The sequence below is a fragment of the Microcebus murinus genome, chromosome 5, assembly GCF_040939455.1.
Source record: "Microcebus murinus isolate Inina chromosome 5, M.murinus_Inina_mat1.0, whole genome shotgun sequence".
NCBI lineage: Eukaryota > Metazoa > Chordata > Mammalia > Primates > Cheirogaleidae > Microcebus > Microcebus murinus.
Genome location: NC_134108.1, coordinates 7,594,283 through 7,618,181, shown reverse-complemented (window position 1 = coordinate 7,618,181; position 23,899 = coordinate 7,594,283). Strand labels below are relative to the sequence as shown.

General features: G+C 44.2%; 1 long non-coding RNA gene across 1 annotated transcript; it reads right to left on the bottom strand.

The window, feature by feature from the left end:
* Window positions 1–12,298: 12,298 nt before the first annotated feature.
* Window positions 12,299–14,122, bottom strand: LOC142870872 (uncharacterized). Its single transcript, XR_012919198.1, has 3 exons — window positions 13,414–14,122; window positions 13,214–13,327; window positions 12,299–12,666 (listed from the first exon to the last, which is right to left on the bottom strand). It is a non-coding gene; the product is annotated as an uncharacterized LOC142870872 (long non-coding RNA).
* Between the last annotated feature and the right edge of the window lie 9,777 nt (window positions 14,123–23,899).

The window sequence follows — 23,899 nt, the reverse complement described above, 5'->3', positions numbered from 1 at the left end:
TGTTGTGCAAGAAAGCGATTATAGAGCCTGTGTTATTTTCCTAGGGCTGCCATAATAAAGTACCACAAACTGAGGGGCTTAAAACAACAGAAATTCATTCTCTCACGATTCTGGAGGCTCGAACTGCAAAGTCAAGGTGTCAGCAGGGCCCCGCTCCGTCTGAAGCCTGCCAGGAGGCTCCCTCCTTTCCTGATCCTCTTCTAGCTTCTGTAGCCCAGACAGGCCTGGGCTGTGCAGAATCACTCCAATCTCCACCTCTGTCATCGCTTCTAGAATGTTGGATATCCCATGTGGGAAGACGGTGATGCCACGTGCCGAGATGGCAAGTTAAGAAAAGGTCAAGTTTGTAGGGCAAATCAACAGTTCTATCTAGAACATGTTAAATTTGAGGTGCCTTTCAGACATCCAAGTAGAACTATCAAGAAAGTACTTGGGTACACACATCTAGATCTTAGGTGACGGGTCTGGACTGGAAATGTAAATTTGGAAATTAGCAGCATACAGATCTTTATTTTGATTTGAATTTCATCATGAGTCGAACAGTTGAGATTTTTAATGAGGAAATAATTTTGAAACAAATGATAAAGCTATTTTCATTATCTCGTATGTTTCCAGAGAGAGTCATTACTTTAAACTTCAAAGCTACAAAAGAGTATCATGAAGTCCCAATATTTTTAAAAGTAAGTAGATGCCTTAGTTTATGTTGTATGTCTGAAAAAATGAGTTCAGCCCTGTATTGCTTGCTTTGTTACTCAAGAAATTCCAAACCCCTGGATTTGGTCTTCAGTCAAAAATAGATACATCTTGTCTGGCATCATTTTTTTTCCTATTTTGCAGAATTGTTCTTAAATCCAAAAATAAGCCTGTGATAAAGAGTCTGTCTCTATTTTTTGATGGAACTTCTAAACCTCACTCATCCCTCTCCCTGTCTGGCCCACATGTGAGCAAGTAAGAAAGCCTAGGTGTCCCCTCTTTGGCACCAGTAGGACGTGCAAACCATGCAAGCCACTTCCCGCGCTGCCACCTCGCCTCAGCCCCTCCCTCATCCATATGAAAACCTTGAGCCAGTCTCCTTTCCGTGCTCTTCAGGGCATTTTCAGACCAACCTGGGAAGCTTGCCTTGCTGTCCCCAAAAACCCTAACTGTGTGTGTAATAAACTTTGCTATACCCTCTTGGGGTGCATATGGCATCATCAGTCTCAACATCTAAACCAAATTTTGGGAAGGAGTCCATCCTGCCTCTTCGAAACTAACCTCCCAGAAATCCATGCTAAAGCACTGCTTAGGAAAGACAAGACATGCTCAGCACTGAGCTAGAGCAGGTAGACAGCAGTCTGAGGACCGATGAAACAGCTGGACCCGTGACAGAGGGACCCCCAAAGCCTTGGGTCATGGTGTGAGACTCCAACCTGCCCTTGACCTGGGGCTTTTCAAAGAAACAATAAGACCCCCCACTAGTCACGGCTACAAAAGCCGAGAGGAGGGAGTGTCCGAGAGCCATTTTCCATGCAGCAGCAGCAGCAAAACATGCTGGGAGAGGCCTGGTGGCTGACCTGCATTCCTCTGGGAATCCTTTTCCAAAACAAATCAAAACCTAAATTTGAAAGAGAAGTGCTCATAAATTGTAGAAATTCACATATTTGGGGACCAGGGGGTGGGTAGGAGAGGAAATAAGATGGAGAAACAGTAATGGAACTTTGGCCAGAGTGAGAAGTACAAAATGAGGTTCTAACTTGTCGGAACAAGAGGAGGGATTGTATTACCTGGAAAGCACACGCCTCTGTGGTTTGAATATTCTTCCCTCTAAACCACATAGTTTTCAGGTGAAGCCTTCTCAGAATCAGTAAGCTCTAAATGCATTAAATGCTCTAAAATGAATATGCATCTCTTTTGTACTAATTTGGGGAAAATGTGCACTAGATTACAGGAAGGCACAGCCAAGGAAGAGGGCTTTGGGTCTGGTGCCAGAGTCTGGGAGTAGGGCAACACCGACAGAGCTCACGCAGGTAGCAGAGGACACAAGCAAACACACACCTTGTGCTGGATCAGAAGGAAGGCAAAAGAGACAATGACTAGACTTCGGGTGATACAGAGAGAGATGACAGAGCTGGGGCTGCTCCCTCACTCATCTCCTATCTCCACCACACACCACCAGTCATGAGGCCACTGGGAAATAACTCAACCCCTTCCCCTCCCGTGGATAAACTATAGAGGGTTTCTCCACCGGAGCTGCCAAAAACATCTAAGCTCCTTCCCGCACTTGGGCATCGCTGCGCTACAAAAGAAAAAGGAGACTAAACAAGAACAGGAAGGCAGCCCAGCAATGCAGAAGCCCTGGACCTGCAGTTGATTTAAGCCCACAGAATGTGGACCGGGAAAAGGCTGGTTTCCTCTCCGTTTTTAAGGCATGAGGGAAGCTACTGAGAACTGAGGAGTAAAGTAAGAATGCTTTGAAGGATATATATTTTAATGCTTTTTACATTGTGCTATTGGCTAGCAAGCCACTGGAACATCTGTTTCTAGCTAGGAAACTGCTTATGGAAAACACTCTAGCAACTGCTCTGCTCCCCACTATGATGTCCCCACCCTTAGGCCAACCCCTTCCCCACCTCCAGGACCACATGAAAACCAAGAACAAGTGGCACTTGAGTCCAGGTCTGTGGTCCTGTCTGCTGAAGCCTGTGCCTGGCTTGTCAGGGGTATCACAGAGTTTCCATGAGGCTTAGACTTTCCAGGTGTGGACCACCCAGAGTACAGCGATGCTTTTGCAGGGCAGGCACCCCCAGCCTGTGGCTGGCAGCATGCTGGGAGTGGTTCTCTAGACCTCTCTGCAGCAGAAGAGGATAACTGGCTTCTTGTCTGAGGCCTCACCCCATCTCAACTTACCAGGTCTCCTGCCACAGTTCTTGCTGCCTCCATCTCCAGATGTTGTGTGAGTCCCTATTCCTTACTGCTAGTCTTGGAAACATCTCGGTGAAAGACAGAAGAAACAAGGAGAGGTGGCTGTCTTAGTCCATTTTGTGCTGCTATAACAGAATGCCTGAGACTAGGTAATTTATTAAAGAATGGAGATTTCTTTCTTTCAGTTCTGGAGGCTGGGAGATCCAAGAGCAAGGGGCTATGTCTTGTGAGGGCGTTCTTGCTGTGTCATCCCATGGTGGCAGGTGGAAAGGCATGAGAGCAAGAGAGGAACGGGGCCAAACTTACACTCCTATCAGGAAGCCACCCCTCAATCATGAACCCACTCTACATGACCTAATCACCTCTTAAATGTCCCACCTTAAATGTTCCAACTAGTACTGTTGCTCTTGAGTCAGGTTTCCAATACATAAATTTGGGGGGGGCACATTCAAATCATAGCAGTAGCTGTCTTCATATTGAACATTAAGTGAGATAAGGTTCTATTGACTAACTTAAAGACACTGCAAAAGTTGCCACTAATTCATATGGCTAAACTGTATTAAATTCTACCAGTAAATAAAATAGAGTTATGCTTTGCCTCCCTAACATTATGGCTTTTTCCACAATATTTTACATATTTTTGTATAATATTTGGATCACTGAAATATGTGATCTCTTTGTGCAAGTATCATCCCTAAACACCAGCTCTGGTCTTCTCCCTAGTGATGAGTGTAATGTTATAATGTTAGCTTCTCCCTTCTTCTCTCCACACTCAGAGGTCTTCATAAATATTTTTAAATCCTTTTATCCCTTATTGTCTATGAGGGTCTCATCGACATAGAAGAGGATGACAGGCCTAAACACATGACCGAAAGAGAAACAAGACTTTCACTTCAAATTGAAAAATACACACCATGGATCAGCATTTCCCTCATGCAATTTACACAATCCTATGAAATAATCAAATATGGAAAGGGCTCTTTCCAAACATGGAAAGGACAGAAAACATTCCATTTTGAGAGCTTAGAAGTAAGAGTAAGAGGTGTCCCTCTGACTTAACAGGAATTCACTCTTAAGTGGATCTCCTTTCCTTAACCAGGAAAGGAGAAGCCTTTCCTGGTTTAAAACTTAATCTGCCTCCATTATCATTATTTCTTTCCAGACCCTTCTTCACCTTCTTTGCCTTCTCCCTCCTAGTGCCTCAGGTCTGACATCATGGCTGTGAGTATGTGTGGTGTGTATGTGTGTGGTGCATTGTGAGTGGATGGGTGTGTGGTGTGTGTTGTGCAGTATGTGTGGTGTGTATGTGTGTGATATGCATGTGTGATGTGTGAGTGGATGGGTGGGTGTGGTATGTGTACGAAGTGTGGTGTATGTCATATGCATGTGTGTAGTGTGTGTATGATATGTATGTGTGTTGTGTGAGTGAATGGGTGGGTGTGATGCATATGTGATGTATGGTATGTGTGGTATGTCCATGTATGTGGGTGGTGTATGAATTGATGGGTGTATAGTGTGTATGTGTGATGTGTGTGGATGGGTGGGTATGGTGTGTATGGTATGTACATGTGTGTATGGGTGTGTGTGTGTGTGTGTGTGTTAGGTCAATGGGGATGTTTGTTCTGGTCCTTATACCTGTCATGCTGACATCAAGTTGACACATAGCACTGTCTTGGGAGTCAGCTTCTGCCTCCACTGCCAGGTTTCTCAGAGTTTTTAATATTCTAATGTGCATAGTGGAATCTAGCAGTTGACAAAGATGCTTATTGGTGGCCAGGGACCCTACTGGTCCTGGTCATCAAGTTATCTCTTCTTCTTTAACAAGACTCTTTTGGAAGCCCTACATTGCCTTCAGAATCACTAAGGACCAACAGTTATTGAGCAAAAATAAAATAGAAGCCTCTGGCAAAACTAACTCCAAATGTGTCTCTATTATAATACTAAGTTTAATAGCCCTACTGGCAAGGGATGGGGCTAATTGCATGTAAGTGACTAACTAGTAGTGACCTAACTGTGACCTTGTACAACTGAGCCCTCAAGTAAAAAAGGTGCTTTCAATCCAAACACTTTAGGACCTGGATGTTGTCCTGACTGTTGAGTTATAAGGATAATTCTCTCAGTGGATTAGTATCGCATGTGTTCTACACTAAAATGTAATGTTAGCTAGAAATTTAGCTTTGGACACTCATTGCTTTGTAAATCCAGGACAAGAGTCTATTGCCTGGCCGGGCGCGGTGGCTCACGCCTGTAATCCTAGCTCTTGGGAGGCCGAGGCGGGTGGATTGCTCAAGGTCAGGAGTTCAAAACCAGCCTGAGCAAGAGCGAGACCCCGTCTCTACTATAAATAGAAAGAAATTAATTGGCCAACTGATATATATATATATAAAAAATTAGCCGGGCATGATGGCGCATGCCTGTAGTCCCAGCTACTCGGGAGGCTGAGGCAGAAGGATCGCTCGAGCCCAGGAGATTGAGGTTGCTGTGAGCTAGGCTGACGCCACGGCACTCACTCTAGCCTGGACAACAAACCGAGACTCTGTCTCAAAAAAAAAAAAAAAAAAAAAGAGTCTATTGCCAGAACTCTGGTTGGGTTTCTGGTAGAGTCAATTTGAAGATTACTATGTCTTCTTTTGAGAAGTGTACTTTGCCCACTTTTTAATGGGATTATTTGGGATTTTTATTGTTAAATTGTTTGAGTTCCTTGTATATTCTGGATGTTAGTCACTTGTCAAATGAATAGTTTGCAAATATTTTCTCTAATTCAACAAGTTGTCTCTTCACTCTGTTGATTGTTTCCTTTGCTGTTCACAAGCTTTTTAGTTTACTATAATCTCATCTGTCTATTCTTCTTTTTGTTGCCTGTGCTTTTGGGATTCTGTGCCATAAAATCTACCTAGATCAATGTCCTGAAGTATTTTCTCTATGTTTTCTTCTAGTGGTTTTATAGTTTGGGGTCTTACATTTAAGCCTTACATTTAAGCCAAAAATCAACTCAAGATATTCCATCTATTGTACAATTTCCAAAAGTTCTCTTGTTATTTATTTCTAGTTTTATTGTATTATGGTCTGAGAAGGTACTTGATATGATTCCAATCTTTAAAATTTTTTGAGACTTGCTATGTTTCCTACCATATGGTCTATCCTGGAGAATGTTCCATGTGCTGATGAGAAGAATGTATATTCTGTAGCTGTTGGATGAAATGTTCTGTAAATATCTGTTAGATTCATTTGGTCTAATATGCAATTTAAATCCAACTCTTCTTTGTTAATGTTCTGTTTAGATGATCTGTCTAATGCTGGAAGTGGGGTGTTAAAGTCCCCAACTATTATTGTATTGGAGTTTATTTTCCCTTTAAATCTAATTATATATATATATATATATATATATAGTTAGATATTGTTAAATTTCTATATCTGGGTACTTTAGATATCTAGGTGCTCTGGTATTAGGTACCTAAATGTTGGGAATTGTAATATTCTCTCATTGAATTGATTCCTTTATTATTATATAATGACTTTTTGTCTCTTTTTACTGTTTTTGACACTTAAAATCTGTTTTATCTGATATAAGTATAGCTACTCCTGTTAGATTTTAGTTTTCATTGTATGCAATATCTTTTTCCATCCATTTACTTTTAGTCTATATGTGTCATTATAGCTGATATTAGTTTCCTATAGGCAGCATATAGTTGGGTCATGTTTTTTTATCCATTCAGCCAGTCTATGTCTCTTAAGTGGAAAGCTTAATCTATTTACATTCAAGGTTATTTTTTTTTTTTTTTGAGACAGAGTCTCGCTTTGTTGCCCAGGCTAAAGTGAGTGCCATGGCGCCAGCCTGGCTCATAGCAACCTCAAATTCCTGGGCTCAAGCGATCCTGCTGCCTCAGCCTCCTGAGTAGCTGGGACCACAGCATGCACCACCATGCCCAGCTAATTTTTTCTATATATATTAGTTGGCCAATTAATTTCTTTCTATTTATAGTAGAGACAGGGTCTTGCTGGTTTTGAACTCCTGACTTTGAGCGATCCACCCGCCTCAGCCTCCCAGAGTGCTAGGATTACAGGTGTGAGCCACTGCACCTAGCCTCAAGGTTATTATTGATATGCGAGGGTTTATTCCTGCCATATTGTTAAACAATTTCTGATTGCTTTGAATATCTTTTGCCCCTTTCTTTCTCTCTTATTGTTTATCATTGTGGTTTGGTGGGTTTCTGTAGTGGTAACATTTGAGCCTTTTCTCTTCCTTGTTTGTGTGTTTGCCCTGCTAATGGTTTTTATATTTTCATGTATTTTCATGATAGTAGATAATGTTCTTTCACTTCCAGGTGTAGGACTCCCTTAAGTATTTCCTGCACGGCTGGTCTAGTGATGATGAATTCTGTCAGCTTTTGTTTATCTGGGAAATATTTTATTTCTCCTTCCGTTAGGAAGAATAATTTTGCTGGGTATAGTATTCTTGGCTGACAGTCTTTTTTTTTTCTTTTGGCACTTTGAATATATCATCCCCTTCTCTCCTGTAATATTTTTGCTGAGAAGTCCACTGTTATTCTGATGGGGGTTCCTTTATTGGTGATTGGATGCTTTTCTAGCACTCCATCTTTGACTTTTGACAGTTTGACTATAATCTGCTGTGGAGAAGACGTTTTCACATTGTATCTGATTAGGGTTCTCTGAGCCTCCTGTCTGGATGTCCAGATGTTTAGACATCCAGATGTTAGACATCTGGATGTCTAAATCTCCTGCTACACATGGGAAGGCTTCATCTATTATTTTGTTATATAGGTTTTCTAACCTTTTGTTTTCTCATTGCCTTCTGGGACTCTGAAAATTTGAATATTTGGTCTCCTTATGGTGTTCCACATGTCATGTAGACTTTGCTCATCCTTTTTTATTCTTTTCTCTTTATTTCTGTCTGACTAGATTATGTCAAAAGACCCATCTTCAAGTTCTGAGGTTCTTTCTTGTGCTTGATCTAATCTATTATTGAAGCTTTTGAATGCACTTTGTATTTCATTCAATGAATTCTTCAGTTCCAGAATTTCTGCTTGGTTCTTTCTTATGATATCTATCTCTTTGGTAAATATCTTATTCATATCTTGAATTTTTTTCTGATTTCTTTGTATTATTTTCCAGTATTCTATTGTGTCTCATTGAGTTTCTTTAAAGTAAATATTTTGAATTTTTCTAAGATTTTATAAATTTCTTTTTTTTTTTTTTTTTTTTGAGACAGAGTCTCGCTTTGTTGCCCAGGCTAGAGTGAGTGCCATGGCGTCAGCCTAGCTCACAGCAACCTCAAACTCCTGGGCTCAAGCCATCCTGTTGCCTCAGCCTCCCGAGTAGCTGGGACTACAGGCATGCGCCACCATGCCCGGCTAATTTTTTCTATATGAATTGTTGGCCAATTAATTTATTTCTATTTATAGTAGAGACGGGGTCTCGATCTTGCTCAGGCTGGTTTCAAACTCCTGACCTCGAGCAATCCGCCCGCCTTGGCCTCCCAGAGTGCTAGGATTACAGGCGTGAGCCACCGCGCCCGGCCAATATCAATTTCTTTTTGATTGGGATTGGTTGCTGGAGATTTATTGTGTTCTTTTGAAGGTGCCATATTTCTTTGCTTTTTCATGTTTCCTGTGTCTTCACATTATATCTGCACAACTGGCATAACAGCCACTTCCTCCAATTTTTTTAATTTGCTTGCATAGGGAAGGGCTTTTCCTGAAGCTGTATCTATGGTGTTGGTTGGATAGGGCACTTTGGCTTTAATTCTGAGTGTGTGCAGTAGTATAGTCTCTGTACAATTTCTTCAGCTGTAAGCAATGTCAGTGGTATCTGTGCTTTCTTGGATGGCTTAGGCTGTGTTTTCAGTGGAAGCTGTGGTAAAGTTTTGCTGAGGACTGGGATGCCAAGTGAGCCAGTCTTTGGGTCCCAGTGGTAGCAGCAGAGGGCTGAGCATGCCTGTCCCTGAGCCTCAAAGCAGTATACACTGGCATTGGTGTCAGTGGGTCCAGGCAAGCTTGGGCCTCCAGGTAACTTGCTTGGATGCCAGTAATGACAGCAGTGGGCTAGGCAGTTGTTCTTGGGCCCCTGGGAAGCTGGCATGGCATGGGCAATGGCAACATCAGTGGCAGAATGACCCCCTGGGTCCCAAGTGGTACACACTGGTGTTAGCAGTGGCCACATGGGCTGGGTGGGCCATACTCCAGGGCCACATGTAGGTGCCAGCTATGGTGATAGTGGCAGGGTAGGTAGGCCCAACCTCTGGCCCCCAGGAGGAGTGAGGTCCCAACAGTGGTAGACTAGACTGGCCAATACCCAGGCCCCTAGACTGCATGCTCTGGCACAGGATGGGTGAAGCTAGGCTGCCCTGGCTCTTCCTCAAACCCCACAATGGTGTGTGCAGGTGCCTGCTGTGGTAGGCAGGGGCAGGGTGATCCCCAGCCCCCCAGTGGAGTGCTTAGATGGTGGGACAGTAGCAGCAGCAATGCAGCTCTGCCACTAGGGGAGGCAGGGCCACTTTCATTGATGACAATCTATACTGGCAGGTATGGAACACATGCCATGTTTGCACCTCAGCCCTGGTTGTAACAGCCCATGCTTTGCTTGTGCCTCAACACCAGCACCGCTGGGCCCCAGGACAGTGCACAGTGTGTTGCAGGCTGGGCTCTCAAATGGGCACCTTGCTGTAGCAGCTTAGGACTGGGCAGGGGGGTTGGGAGGGCACCCAGTGCTCCCTCCCTGGAACAGTGTCATCATGCTGCTTCCAGGCAGATCCCTACATTAGTTTTAGGGCCAGCAAGTGTCTACAGGCTCTCCCACAGATAGGATTGCAAGAGTCCATGGTGGAAATGTGGCCCACTGGGGGTCTCTCACCTTCTCCGTGTATTGAGGAGGCTCTCCTGGCTCCCAGATGATCCTGACCAAGCAGCCTGCCTCACTTCCCTCTCCTTCCTTGCTTTTGGTGTTCTCTGTCATTTTTCTGTTGAAATCTAGTGTTCTCTCATGGAGCATCTACTTGCATTGTGATTACCTACTCACTATCTTGGTTTTTCTCAGCGGAGGAGGTGAGCATGAGATGCCTCGCCCTCTTGAAGTCTTTTCCCTCATTTTTTATATTGGAAGTTTTGTCTTCTATTTTTCTTGATCAGTATGACTAAGGTTTATCAATTTTATTAATTTTCTCAATGAAGTGGATTTGGTTTATTAATCTTTTTCAAGTTTATATCTTATTAATTTAATACTTCCTTTCCTCTGCTTACTTTGAATTTACTTTGCTTTTTTTTTTTTTAATTGTTGGTTTCCTGAGTTGGAAACTGAAGTCACTGATTTAAGACTTTTCTTCTTTTATAATATAATTTAGTACCCTAATTTCCCACTATTACTTCAGTGGCGTGTCACAAATTGTTATACATTGCATGTTCATTTTAATTCAGTTGACAATAATTTCTAATTCTCTTTTGAATTCTTCTTGGCTCCATGAGTCTTTCAGAAGTATGTTGTTTCATTTCCAAAGATCTGGGAATTTTCTACAGATCTTTATGTTATTGATATCTAATTTAATTCCATTGGTTCAGAGAACACATACCGAATAACTAGGATTCTTTCAAAGTATTGAGAATTCCTTTCTGGCCCAGTGTATGCTCTATCTTAGTAAATGCTCTGTGTGCACTTAAAAAGAAATGTGTATACTGCTGGTGTTAAGTGGAGTGTTCTATAAATGTCAATTAGGTCAAATTGGTTAACAGTGTTGCTCAGGTCCTTTTCTATGTCCTTGTCAATTTTTCTGTCTACTTGTGCTATCCTTTATTGAGAAAGGGATATTGAAATCTATGGTATGGCTATCTGTCCTTGTAGTTCTATCAGTTTTTGCATTATTTATTTTGAAGCTCTGTTATTAGGTGCATAAATGTTTATGATTATCATGATATCTTGATGAATTGATCCTTTTATCATTATGAAATGGCATAATTTTATTTCTTTATTTCTGTTAGTTTACTTTGTTCTGAAATCTACTTTGTCTGATATCAGTGTAGCCATCCCAGCTTTTTGTTTGTTTGTTTGTTTGTTTGTTTGTTTGTTTTAAGACAGGGTCTCACTCAGTCACCCACGCTGAAGTGCACTGGCCTCATCATAGCTCACTGGGACCTCAAACTCCTGGGCTCAAGCCATCTTCCTGCCTCAGCCCCCTGAGTAGCTGGGACTACAGGTGCACACCAGCACGCCCAGCTAAGTTTTCTATTTTTTGTAGAAATGGGGTCTCACTCTTGCTCAAGCTGGTCTCAAACTCAAGTGATCCTCCTGCCTCAGCCTCCTAAAGTGCTAAGATTGCAGGCATGAGCCACCACACCCAGCCCCAGGCCCTTTTGATTAGTGTTATCATGGTACATCTTTTTCAACAGTGCTATTCCAATTTGGCCAGAATTAGAAGTCTTCCAGGCACTCTTCTTTTTCTTTCTTAGACTCTGAACCTAAAAGACAATTGACATGGCCCTTTTTTGGCCTCAGCTAAATAGGATATAGTAAAGGCAGAAAGACTTCTCAGGTTCTTACTGGCCTTGTGAAGCTTCATATCAGTGGCCCTGATTGGTCCAATATTATTCCTTAAGTCAGGAGAGCTTCCCCTGCCAGAGTTAGAACATTCGACCTATGAACCCCACCGTCTCTTATATTTGCTTCTGGGTCTTCATATTCTGCTGGATAAACTTCTCTCATTTCCCTGTTTGGTCTCACTCTTCCAAGCAATAATCATGGAGTACCTAATTTGCCAGTACCCAAGGGTGGTGTAGGGAATAAGGTGGGTGCCTCTTATTTGAAGATGACTGGCAATCATGGGAGAGATTCAGCTGTGAGTGGAGCCAAGTCTAAATGATCAACTGGCTGAGATCCAACATGAAAAAGAAAGTGGAGTTTAATGAGATAATGAGACTGGTGAGGAAGAGAAAGGTGCCCCAAAGACAATGAGTTAATAACTACAGACAATTATCTTTCTATCTTGAGAGCTAAACGTACCACTTGGGAGTAGACACTCATCAGATGTTGGCATTAGCCCACCCTTGTTCCAAGCAACTCCCGAGCCATTCAATGATATGTCCCAAGCTCCATGGTGACTATGGCTCCAGACCCTCCTCCTCTCATTGGAGCTTACTTTCCATCTCACCTGCTTTTGCCCACACTTGGATTGCTACGTTCTTTGACTTTATCTTAAAGTTGGCTCTCATTCTTCCCACTTAAACTAGGGGAAATAGAGATGGTACTAACCCTACTCCCCAGCGCACTCGTCCCATCCTTTCTCAAGGCCAGAGAGACTCTGCCGTTATCTCACTTTCAGACCAACATCACACCCTGGGATTGCAAACCGGTGACCCCACACCAGGTCTGGCTTTCAGAGGTATTTATTGGACATATTGTATACATACATAATATGTTTGTGTGTACATACATGTTTGTTTACATACATAATATGTATGTAAATACATATTGTATTTATGTCCTTAATTTCCAAAACATTAAACCAAGATATTTTACATTAAAATGTTAATTTCCAGCTTAACTAGAAAAATCAGAACCTCTGGCAACACTGGATCAGTCTTCCCAATTGGCAGCTCCCTTTAGGTGGGCACTTTCTGTCCAGCTGGCTACAGCCAGACCTGCTTGCTTTCCGTGCACGCTTTACCTGCTGATCCCCATAGGCATGTGGTGTTGCCACTTCTGCAGCAGATGGAAACTTGTGCAGAAGAAATATGGGCAGGCACTTTTTTTCCCTCTTTGCTGGATGTCACAAACATAATGTCCAGATGTAAGAGCCATTTTTGAGGAAGCAATGATAGAAGACATTTGGACTAAATTATAAACTATAATGACAAAACTCATAATTTTGCACTGAAAAATACTGCTTCGAGCCATTTCCTTTAGGCTCCTCACCTGCCTCAATTCTCAGAAATATGATTCAGCCCTCTGTTCATCCTTCAGAGTTGTTATTTTTAAAAGATTTGTTTTAAAACACTTATGTACTGACACACAAAAGTTTTTTGGCCACAGCATTTTAAATTAAAATGGTATGGAAAGTACATCACAAGGAAATTTTTAACCTTACGAGAATGCATATTTTCGCACATGTTTTCAATTATTTTGGAATGAATTTGAAGCTGTGGAGACCAGGCTTGGCACTGCGAGTGATTGGCCTGGTGACCGTCCCACAGCTCTCATCATATGACACGAGCCAGCCTTCCAAACAGAGCCTTCTGAGATCAGCTTCCAAGTGTCATCTGGCCCAACCCAGAACTTTTACAGAAAGAGGAAAATATGTATTATCTACCTCTCAAGCTCACGGCCCAGTTAATAAATCAGGGTGTGGGATTCAGCTGCTTCATTTGTCCTGCACGTTGAATCGCAGAGGTGCCAGCCGCCTCCGTCTCCCAGGTTTCATTCTCTGTTGGACACAGAAAAGCTGTGAGGGTAGAGCTTTAGTTTTCTATGTGTGTTGGCTTTGAGAGATGGTTTGCTTTGAACACCCACCTAGGCTGAGTGAGAGCCTTTCCTGAGTCAAAGATGGCAGAGTACTCTTTATGGCCAAGTACGGTGTTTCTTTGTATATATAACAGCAGAGACCAACACTGGACTCAAGGGACACTTGAGTGGCCCAGTAGGAGTTGTGGAGACTCTTTTAGATATGTGGGGATGAATAATTTTTTCTTTGACTCCTACAGTTTTTAGTTGAAATGGATCCCTGTAGCAAAAGACAGATTAACAAGAGAAAAACAAATAGAAGTTTATTAACATGCATATTTCATATATATATATGAGAGACACCCAGGGAATCGGTAATTCTCAAAGAAGTGGACTTGAATTCATTTTATATAGAATCTTCAACAAAAAAACAGGGAATTGGCTGGGCGCGATGGCTCATGCCTGTAATCCTAGCACTCTGGGAGGCCGAGGCGGGTGGATTGCTAGAGGTCAGGAGTTCGAAACCAGCCTGAGCAAGAGCGAGACCCCGTCTCTACTATAAATAGAAAGAAATTAATTGGCCAACTAATATATATAGAAAAAATTAGCCGGGCATGGGTGGCGCATGCCTGTAGTCCCAGCTACTCGGAAGGCTGAGGCAGGAGGATCGCTTGAGCCCAGGAGTTTGAGATTGCTGTGAGCTAGGCTGACACCATGGCACTCACTCTAGCCAGGGCAACAAGGCGAGACTCTGTCTCAAAAAAAAAACAAAAAAAAAAAAAAACAGGGAATTTTTAGAGATGTGACAAGACAAAGGAAAAGGACTTTGAGTCTCTCGGGACAACAGCTATTGGAAGGCAAGTAAACGGCAGGTGAAAGGCAGTCAGTAAAGCTTGTTAATGTAGATGCCTTTAGTATCATCTCCAGGCAAAAAGGGTCTAAAGCTGTGTTCAGTGGTTCACCTTCATCTCCCTGGTAGCTGCTTTTGTCTTTGTAGATCTATGTCCCGCTTTTAGGCAAATAGGGGGAGGGCAAGAGCTTTCCTGCATCTGCTTTCTCTTAATTGCCTTCAGGTCAACAAAGCTTTGTGTTTGGGGCCGCGTCTTTGGTCTCCCACAGATGATGGTGGCCTAGCCATTCCCCAGCAGGCCTGGCAGTTTGACTGCGTGTTCATGGCTGCTTCAGGGAGGAAAGGCCAAGAACGAGGGTTCGGGCCTCAGCTAGAGCAGCTCTGCTTTCATCTAACACTAGCCTTTAAAGTAACATTTTATTTAAAGGAAAATTCAACAAATAAAATGTTTGAAAACCACTGCTTAAGATAACATTAGGACAACCTATATACCCCCCGAAAAAACATGTCTTTTAAAAAGTACTGCACATAATATTAATATTAATATAACTATCCCCTCACTGTCTAGATATATTCACTTCCTGAATTTAGTAATGGGCATCCTGGTAGAAACATCTAGCTACTTCCACTGAGTGATGATTACCAGGCTCATGTTGTCAAGTTTCCATTAAAGCTTCAATTAATCATACAGTTTTGAGCTTTTCATCTTTAGTCACTAAACCTCAACAACGAAATTTAGGAAGGATTACTTAGGCACAGAAGAGAATGTGAACAAAGGCTCTACATATTTAATGTATGTTTAAGTCACATCTAATACTCAAACTCCCTCAACTCCTCATTCTAGCAAAGATTCTAGCAAAGAAAATGTTATCAAAGTTCTCACACATTTGGATTTCTGATCGCATGGCCCATAACTGAAAACAGGAAAATATTTGGTTACCTCTGATTTTAGAAATTGACTAACCTGTTAAAAATATGAATCCTCCTGCAAGTTGACCCAACAAGCCACTCCTGAGCACTAGCTCCTTAGGTAACTAGGCCAAGCAAAAAGCTGAGCTCAGAGTCCTCAGGGAATGGGTCATTACAGGACGATGGGACACTACAACTGTTTCTCAAGTCTAAAGCTAGAACCCACAGTCTAACAAGTTCACCTATCCTTTGGGGAATATTTACACTGAATATTTAAAATCTTGGCCAGGCCCAGCAGCTCACACCTGTAATTCTAGCACTTTGGGAGGCTGAGGCAGGAGGATCATTTGAGGCCAGGAGTTCAAGACCAGCCTGGACAATATAGCAAGACCCCATCTCTACAAAAAATTTTAAAAGAAAATAAACAAATCTGAACTGTTTGAAAAGTTCTGATTACACTCTTGCCAAAATCCCTGAGTCCCAATAGAAAGCATGGAAAGCTAGAAGAGAAACAAAGACGGAAAGGAGGGCCCAGGCAGCTGGGAAGGCACACACCTCGCTGGCCTCACCATCCACCCGCCCTGAGCTGTGTGCCCTGAGCATCACCACTGCTTCCCACAGGCAGTGCACCTGAGGACAGGTGTGGACTAAGTTGGGGAAAATGCCCTGGGCTGCTCAAAAACACTGTCAGGAACTTGGGCTTAGAGCCAGTTCCTAAAACTATGCCACAGCTCAGAAAATCCTATAGAGCTTCTTTTGAACAAAATCAGTATTTCTTGCTTTGTTTTCCTTTTTTGCCAAATGCATGGGTTTCTTTTCAACATTTATAATATAACCCAGCCCCATTTAATTCTGTAAATATTTTCCATTCAACTTAAGGAGACATTCACCACACACAAAGCGGCCCTCACGGGCACACTGGTGGGCGGAGAGGGCTCTGCACGGCATCACAGAATAAGCAGGACGGCGGCTCCCAGGCCACCACTGCCGGGTGACGGTGGCTGAACAGAAAGGCTGTAGGAAAAGGGAAGGCTCTGTCAGCCCCTTTCCCAAACCTCAGCCAGTCACCAATGACTGCTTGTGTTTAAGATTGTGCATGCTCTTATTATCACGAAAGCTGAGCGGGAAGGACTGCATCTTCGACTCCGTTAAATGGTTTCTCCGTCGGGGGTGGACACGAGTGTCCCAGCACCTGCTACTGGGGGCACAAAGTAGGCGTCTGCCTTTACCTGGAGACGAGCCATGTGCTTCCTTGAGTCGTTACATAGAGTTATCAACACTTTGGCACAAAGGAAACTGGTTTTGCTGAAAGTCTGAGGGGGGTAAAAGTATCAAAATGTAAAAAATCCCGTTTTGTCTGCATTCTTCCATTTTATGAAATCACTGTTTTCCTTCCTTTTGTCTTTCATTCGATGATCATGCATTCACTCTCCACACCCCCAGGGGGACACAGGGACTCTAGAATGAGGATGGGAATGGACGTATGATTTCCAGGAATCCATACATAAGTGGCTTGTCCCGCTGGACTTAGAAGGGCTGTCAAGAGGCCTCATTGCCCCATAAGTCACAGATATGAAGCCCTGGATCCTTTTTTCCTGGACCTGAAAGTGAACTCTGTCAAGAAAGTCTTTCCAATACTGTAACTAATTCTGCTTAACAGTTGGCGCATAAGGGAAAAAGGAAATTCGGCCTCTGGGCTGGAGGTGACAGAAGAAAAGCAATTGAGAAGTAGCGAGAGAACGAGAGAGCCGTTTCCCACTGGCCCTGCCCCAGCAAACAGGCTTACTTCACAAACGTTGTGTTGTGCACAGTCACAGGGAAAATAGAGCATAGGACATAAAATTAAAGATATAAAAGTAGTTTTATTTTATCACATCAAAGTTGGGGAAATATATCTCCTGATTTTGCTGGAGGAAATGTTTCCACAGCTAATGTTATCATTTGCTTTCTTCATTGCCTTTTTCCTGTTGATATTTGATTGGTGCTAGACCAGAGCTAAGAAACCAAATAGACATGTATCTTGAATGTCAGAAAATGTTAACTATTCCTTCATACATCTTTCTAAATATTTATTATAATTTATAAGTATTGTCTTTTAAATATTAGTGTGGGCCGGGCGCTGTGGCTCACGCCTGTAATCCTAGCTCTTGGGAGGCCGAGGCGGGCGGATTGCTCAAGGTCAGGAGTTCAAAACCAGCCTGAGCAAGAGCGAGACCCCGTCTCTACTATAAATAGAAAGAAATTAATTGGCCAACTGATATATATATAAAAAAAAAATTAGCCGGGCATAGTGGCGCATGCCTGTAGTCCCAGCTACTCGGGAGGCTGAGGCAGAAGGATCACTCGAGCCCAGGAGTTTGAGGTTGCTGTGAGCTAGGCTGACGCCACGGCACTCACTCTAGCCTGGACAACAAAGCAAGACTCTGTCTCAAAAAAAAAAAATAAATAAATAAATAAATAAATAAATAAATAAATAAATAAATAAATATTAGTGTGTTTATAAATTACTACTCATAAATTAATGCCATAATTAATTATATCATATTTGATAATTAATAATAAAGTCAATATTATTTATAAGTATTTGTTACATCTTCACAAATATTAGCATACTACTTTTAAAATATGATGGGAAGAAAAAGAGAAAAATATGACTGAGGGCACATCAGAGGCTCCCCTACATCCAGAGGAAAAAGAAACTGGGGAAGTGGGAATGAGAAGGAAGGATGACGGATAGCTGGGTGGGCAGGAACAAGCTCCAGGCTGTTTTGTTCCCCTGGCATCGCCCTGGCCAGGGGCAGCAGGCAACCTCTCATTCAGTGCTTCTTCTTGGGCCCAGGCGGGCCAGTGCATTTATCCTAGAGGAGCATCTTCTCTCGGGAATAGTTCATATTTCAATGTGCAAAAAAATAGACAAAGGAAAACAGAGGGTGGGGATGGAGACTTTGCAAATTAAAGCCAGATTGCTGCATCTGAAGAGTTTTCAAAAGGTGATATCATCTCCATATTATGTACTAACGAACACTTGACTATCAGTGTTATTTCCATTCTCATAATTGTAGCAATTTCTCCCAGTTCTGAGAGCTGTGGGCCTATGCTCCCAGTGAGGTTGTAGAGTTATTACTTTCGGGCAGAAGACTCCTGGGTCTACAGACTAAATAGGTAAATAAAGTGGTATACATACCACTGTTTCCAAATGTGTGTAAATGCTTTGTCAGTGATAAAACATAGGCTTATGTACAAGCATTACTATTAATAAGTTCATACCAGCCGGGCACGGTGGCTCACACCTGTAATCCTAGCAGTCTGGAATAACGAGGTGGGCAGATCGTTTGAACTCAGGAGTCTGAGACCAGCCTGAGCAAGAGCAAGACCCCGTCTCTACTAAAAATAGAAAGCAATTAGCTGGACAACTAAAAATATATAGAAAAAAATTAGCTGGGCATGGTGGCGCATGCCTGTAGTTCCAGCTACTCGGGAGGCTGAGGCAGAAGGATTGCTTAAGCCCAGGAGTTTGAGGTTGCTGTGAGCGAGGCTGACGCCACGGAACTCTAGCCCAGGCAACAGAGTGAGACTCTGTCTCAAAAATAAATAAATAAATAAGTTCAGACCAATTTTTATCTTTATATTTTTTCTCAATGTGTAACTGCTATGAAGCAGATGCACTGAAAATGTCTTATTAACCTTTTGTAACTCAGCTTAATTCTGAGTTCCCATCCTCTAGACAGGCAGGAAATGCAAGCTGTCTTTCTTGGGGTTCCCCTTACCCAGATGCAGGGCTGCTGTTCTGTTGTCAGTTTTCCTCCATTCTCCTCAGAGGTGGTGTCAGGTGTGAAAATCCTCAGAGAAACTGGGTAGCAAATGCCGGGGATCCAGTCCCACTGGGTGCAGCTCAGAGTTTCCAAGGGCTTGCACATGTTAGGACAGGACCATGGAGCTCCATCCCCCTCCCAGTCTCTGGAACTCTCCCCATGCTAGGCTTCAAATAGGAGGGAAATAAAATATATACAGGAACAAATTCAATATTTCTATCAATTATGTACTATCGCATTGGTCAGGATCTAATTGGTCAAGAGACAAAAGAAACCATGCAATAATTTTAACAAGGAAAGCTTAATGTAAAGAAAACCAGAAGATTACCTGTATAGGTGCAAAGAGAGCTCTAAAGAACACCCAGGGCATGAAGGCGAGTAGCCAGTGAAAGAACAAACTTAAAAAGAAGAGGACCTGCCTCCCCAAAGGTGAGAGTCAGATCTCACTGGAAAAGGTGTGCTTGGAGCCCAGGGATGGTGGGGAAATTCGCTGGGTTGCTCTGAGCCAGAGCTGGTCCACAGTGGCTGGACAGAGGTTGACGGGCAGGGTACTGTGGGCTGGGACTGGCAAGCTGGAAACAGCCCACCAAGGTGTAGGAGGCTCAAGGCTGAGCTGACCACTAGGGCGCCTATTAGACTCACTGAGAATCTGCCTTCAGATTACCCCTAAAATTAAATGTAGGTGGACACCACTGGGTGTCCTCCACCCATGCCACTGGCTGCCACAGTAGGATTTTAAAAACCAAAACCAGAATCACACCAGAACGAGAGAGTGATGCCCATCCTTCTTTACTATTAGCCTAGTACCCTCTATTGACAGAGCTTGACAGCATGCTAGCCACGGATGGGAGATGCTGATGATGCCCAGCTCCATTAGCATGGAGCAGGCGATGAAGGGTGGGTTAAGAGCTGAGAGGCACAGATAGATAACTGGCACACAAATAAGAGCCCTAAAAATGTTATATGTTACAATCAGATCCTCATGTTCAAAATACTCATCATCAATATTAAATAATAGTCACCTTCCATCCTGTTCTCTGTTTCTAAGGCCAGGGTTCCATCTCTGGTGGACATTATCTCTACAGACCATAGTTCCCACTTCCCAGAAAGACATCACCAGAGACTCCTGTTTTCTCTTCCAGAACCTGGTCATTGTCCCATCCTTCTCCCAGGGACCAGCCTTGTTAAAAGGACCAGATACCCAAGAACCCAACTTATTTAACAAATATCTGGTGAATTAAACTTTCTGCAATGTCTACTTGAAAATTAAAAGGCAAAGACTATAAAAGTTCATATATATCGCTTAATCAAATTTACAGTGAAATGTTTATTAAATCTCTTTTTTCAGTACAGTTGCTATATAAATGTAGCTCACATGCTTCTCTGAAAAGAAATAAAACTGAATTATGTCATACTACTGCAGCCATCCGTAAAGAACATACTTCATCATAATACATTATGCATCTATATACTCAAATGTTTCAAATTAGTTCTAATGGAAATAAAGTAAAATTTGGCACTTTTTATAATTTGAATTGTCTCCACTAAGTTACAAAATGCTTAGAAATTTTATTTAGAGAAATAAATATTGTAAATAAATGGAAAAATTTGCAAATGACATATTCCTATACCACAAAGTACAGAAGTTGAGATTTAAAAATTTAAATTAATGAAAGTTGTCAACAAAGTTGTAAGAAATAAAAATATATATATTTAAAGTTTTCCCATATACCAGGAAAAATAATTAAGATATAATGAAAAAAAGACATTCCATTATGAAAGTATCAGCAATGGTATCTGTTTAGGAATAATTCTATACCTTTTGCAAGAATATCGTGTTTCCGTGAAAATAAGACAGGGTCTTATATTTATTTTTCCTCAAGAAGACACCCTAGGGCTTATTTTCAGGGGATGTGTGATTTTCCCCTCAAAGCTTCAGCTTGCAGTACGCACAGGATGGCTGGGACCTGACAGGGGTAGCCGACCTTGTTGTTGGGGCTGCCCGCACCTTTCCGGCCACCTCTGGGATAGTAGGTGTCACGATGGGGCAGATGAGAAGGGCTGGTCGTCTTCTTTACCACTCCAGGACAAAATGCATGGGTTGTGCAGATGTGCTGCGTAGCCATGCCCATCACTAGGTCTTATTTTCAGCATAGGGCTTATATTGCGCAAATGCTTAGAAATCCTGCTGGGGCTTATTTTATGGGTGGGTCTTATTTTCGGGGAAACACAGTAACTAGTACCCAAGGGACACTGGTAAGTTGCCAGTGCCTAGCTCAGTGCCTGATACACGGCAAGCTCTTAAAAACAGTTACTGAATTGGCTGAAATTGAAAAGTTAACACATTTTGGCAAACTGACTTTGATGTATCCAATCATATTTGAAGATAAACAGAGTTAGCCTTTAGCAAATATGTCAAGTCTTCATAGTTTTGTTCAATGAAGGTCTATGCTTGACAATTTTGTTATGGTTAAGGAGAACTGCTCATGGCATGTGTGATTGAATTAGCACAATTTGTGTAATTTTCGGAGTGATATGCCACCTCAGAGCCCAAACAAGCCAGAGCAATTGCCTGGGCAGGTCGCATGAGTTGGGGCAGGAAGTGGGGCGGGGTGGGCAGGGAGAGTGGGGGCAGGAGTATTTACTAAGCTAGAAAGGGAACCGAGCCTGGGGAGAGATAGCAGACTGATCCACAGCCCATTTAATCAGAACCCGTGCATGAACCGAGCAGGAGGCAGGGACACTCCTCATCCTGACTAACGACACAGCAACCCAGTGTGCGGTGGGCCGACCTGACTAGAGTATGGGTAACACGCAACACTCCTCAGGCTCATCCACTTATACAGACAGACAAGGCCACATCCACGGTAAGAATTCAGAACCGCCCTGGTTCTGGCCTGCACTTCCCAGCATGAGACCTCCCGGCCCCCCAGCCCTGCCCACGCCCCCCACACCCGGGCAGACGCCTCCCCCCACTCCCTGGCTTGCCTGCTATTTCCTGGAGGCCCCTCTCAGGTGTGCTTGTCTACAAGCCCCACCCGGGCACTGGGCACCTAACTGTGCCTGGAACCCCCTCCGCACCCTGGAAGCCCCTCCCCACCCTGGAAGCCCCTCCTCACCCTGGAAGCCCCTCCCCACCCTGGAAGCCCCTCCCCACCCTGGAAGCCCCTCCCCACCCTGGAAGCCCCTCCCCACCCTGGAAGCCCCTCCCCACCCTGGAAGCACCTCCCCACCCTGGAAGCACCTCCCCACCCTGGAAGCCCCTCCCCACCCTGGAAGCCCCTCCCCACCCTGGAAGCCCCTCCCCACCCTGGAAGCCCCTCCCCACCCTGGAAGCACCTCCCCACCCTGGAAGCCCCTTCCCACCCTGGAAGCCCCTCCCCACCTTGGAAGCCCCTCCCCACCCTGGAAGCCCCTCCCCACCCTGGAAGCCCCTCCCCACCCTGGAAGCCCCTCCCCACCCTGGGAGCCCCTCCCCACCCTGGAAGCCCCTCCCCACCCTGGGAGCCCCTCCCCACCCTGGAAGCCCCTCCCCACCCTGGAAGCCCCTCCCCACCCTGGAAGCCCCTCCCCACCCTGGAAGCCCCTCCCCACCCTGGAAGTCCCTCCCCACCCTGGAAGCCCCTCCCCACCCTGGAAGCCCCTCCCCACCCTGGAAGCCCCTCCCCACCCTGGAAGCCCCTCCCCACCCTGGAAGCCCCTCCCCACCCTGGGAGCCCCTCCCCACCCTGGGAGCCCCTCCCCACCCTGGAAGCACCTCCCCACCCTGGAAGCCCCTCCCCACCCTGGAAGCCCCTCCCCACCCCCAGCGGGACCCGCCAGTCCTGCCTGCCCGTCCTGCGGGACGGGACGCTCTCCCAGGCTCCGCACGTCCCATCATCAGTTTGCCAATGCTCCCAGACTCCAGCGTGGCCGCAGCTCAGATTCTGCCCCCAGAGGCTCCTCATCGGTGGGGCCCCTACCCCCACCCCACAACCATTGGCAGCAGCCCTCTTGCACGTTCCTTGATAAGTAAAAGAAATACCATCTGAATCTCGCGCGAAGCCCTGCACGAAGGCAGCTGTGGCACAGCCCGCACCACGCCCCTCTAGCTCCTGGCCACCCTAGGCGCCTCCCCTGGGAACCTCTGGCGTCTCTGCCTCCAAGGATGCCCACCCGGCCGCACCGCAGAGGCTGCTGCGGGCCCCAGCCCGCTCGGGCGATGGGTCAGGAGGGACACGTCTCGGGTCCTCGCAGAGGCCAGCTAGGACCCGCGGCACCCACGGCACAGGGGCCCCGCCCACTGCTGGTTCTTCCCGAAAGGGCAGGCGGACAGAGGGCGACCACCTCCCCAGCTCTCGTCCTTCCCTCGTGCTGTTTCTGAGGCGGACTTTATAAGTGAAGGATTTTATAATGATAAAGAACTGGAACCCATAACAAATACTCAACAGATAAGGATTTTTGAAGAATTGCTCACCTATGAATTTTGATTTGGCATGTTCAGAGGCACACCCTCTATTCACAGTGGGAGGAAGTAGGAAAAAAGGGTCGTCTAGCTTTGATCCCAAATGAGGGCCTGAGTTACTTGGACAAATTTTTGGCGAGATTCAAGTTTTTTTGGTTTGTTTTTCATTTCTTACTGGGGGGTTTGTTGGTTGTTGGCTGGTAAGAGCAACCTTGCCCATAGTTGCTGACTTTAAAAAATAAAAATAAGAAAACTCAGTGACTCTAGACTCAGGAACCAGAAGGGAATATGAATATATCCACCCACCCCGAGACGTCCAGCACAGGCAGTAAGGGGTCATTTTCCCTTCAGACACTCTAAAAAACAAAAAGGGAAGGAAAGAAAGAAAGAAGGGAGGGACAGAGGGAAGGAGGGAAGGAAAGAATTGCTTTATGAGGGCTTTTTTTATACAGAGGTGGGGAGACTTCTTTTTTTTTAAATTACTCAAATTTTATATATATATATATATATTTCAAAAGCATGAACGGACATTGGAGGAGG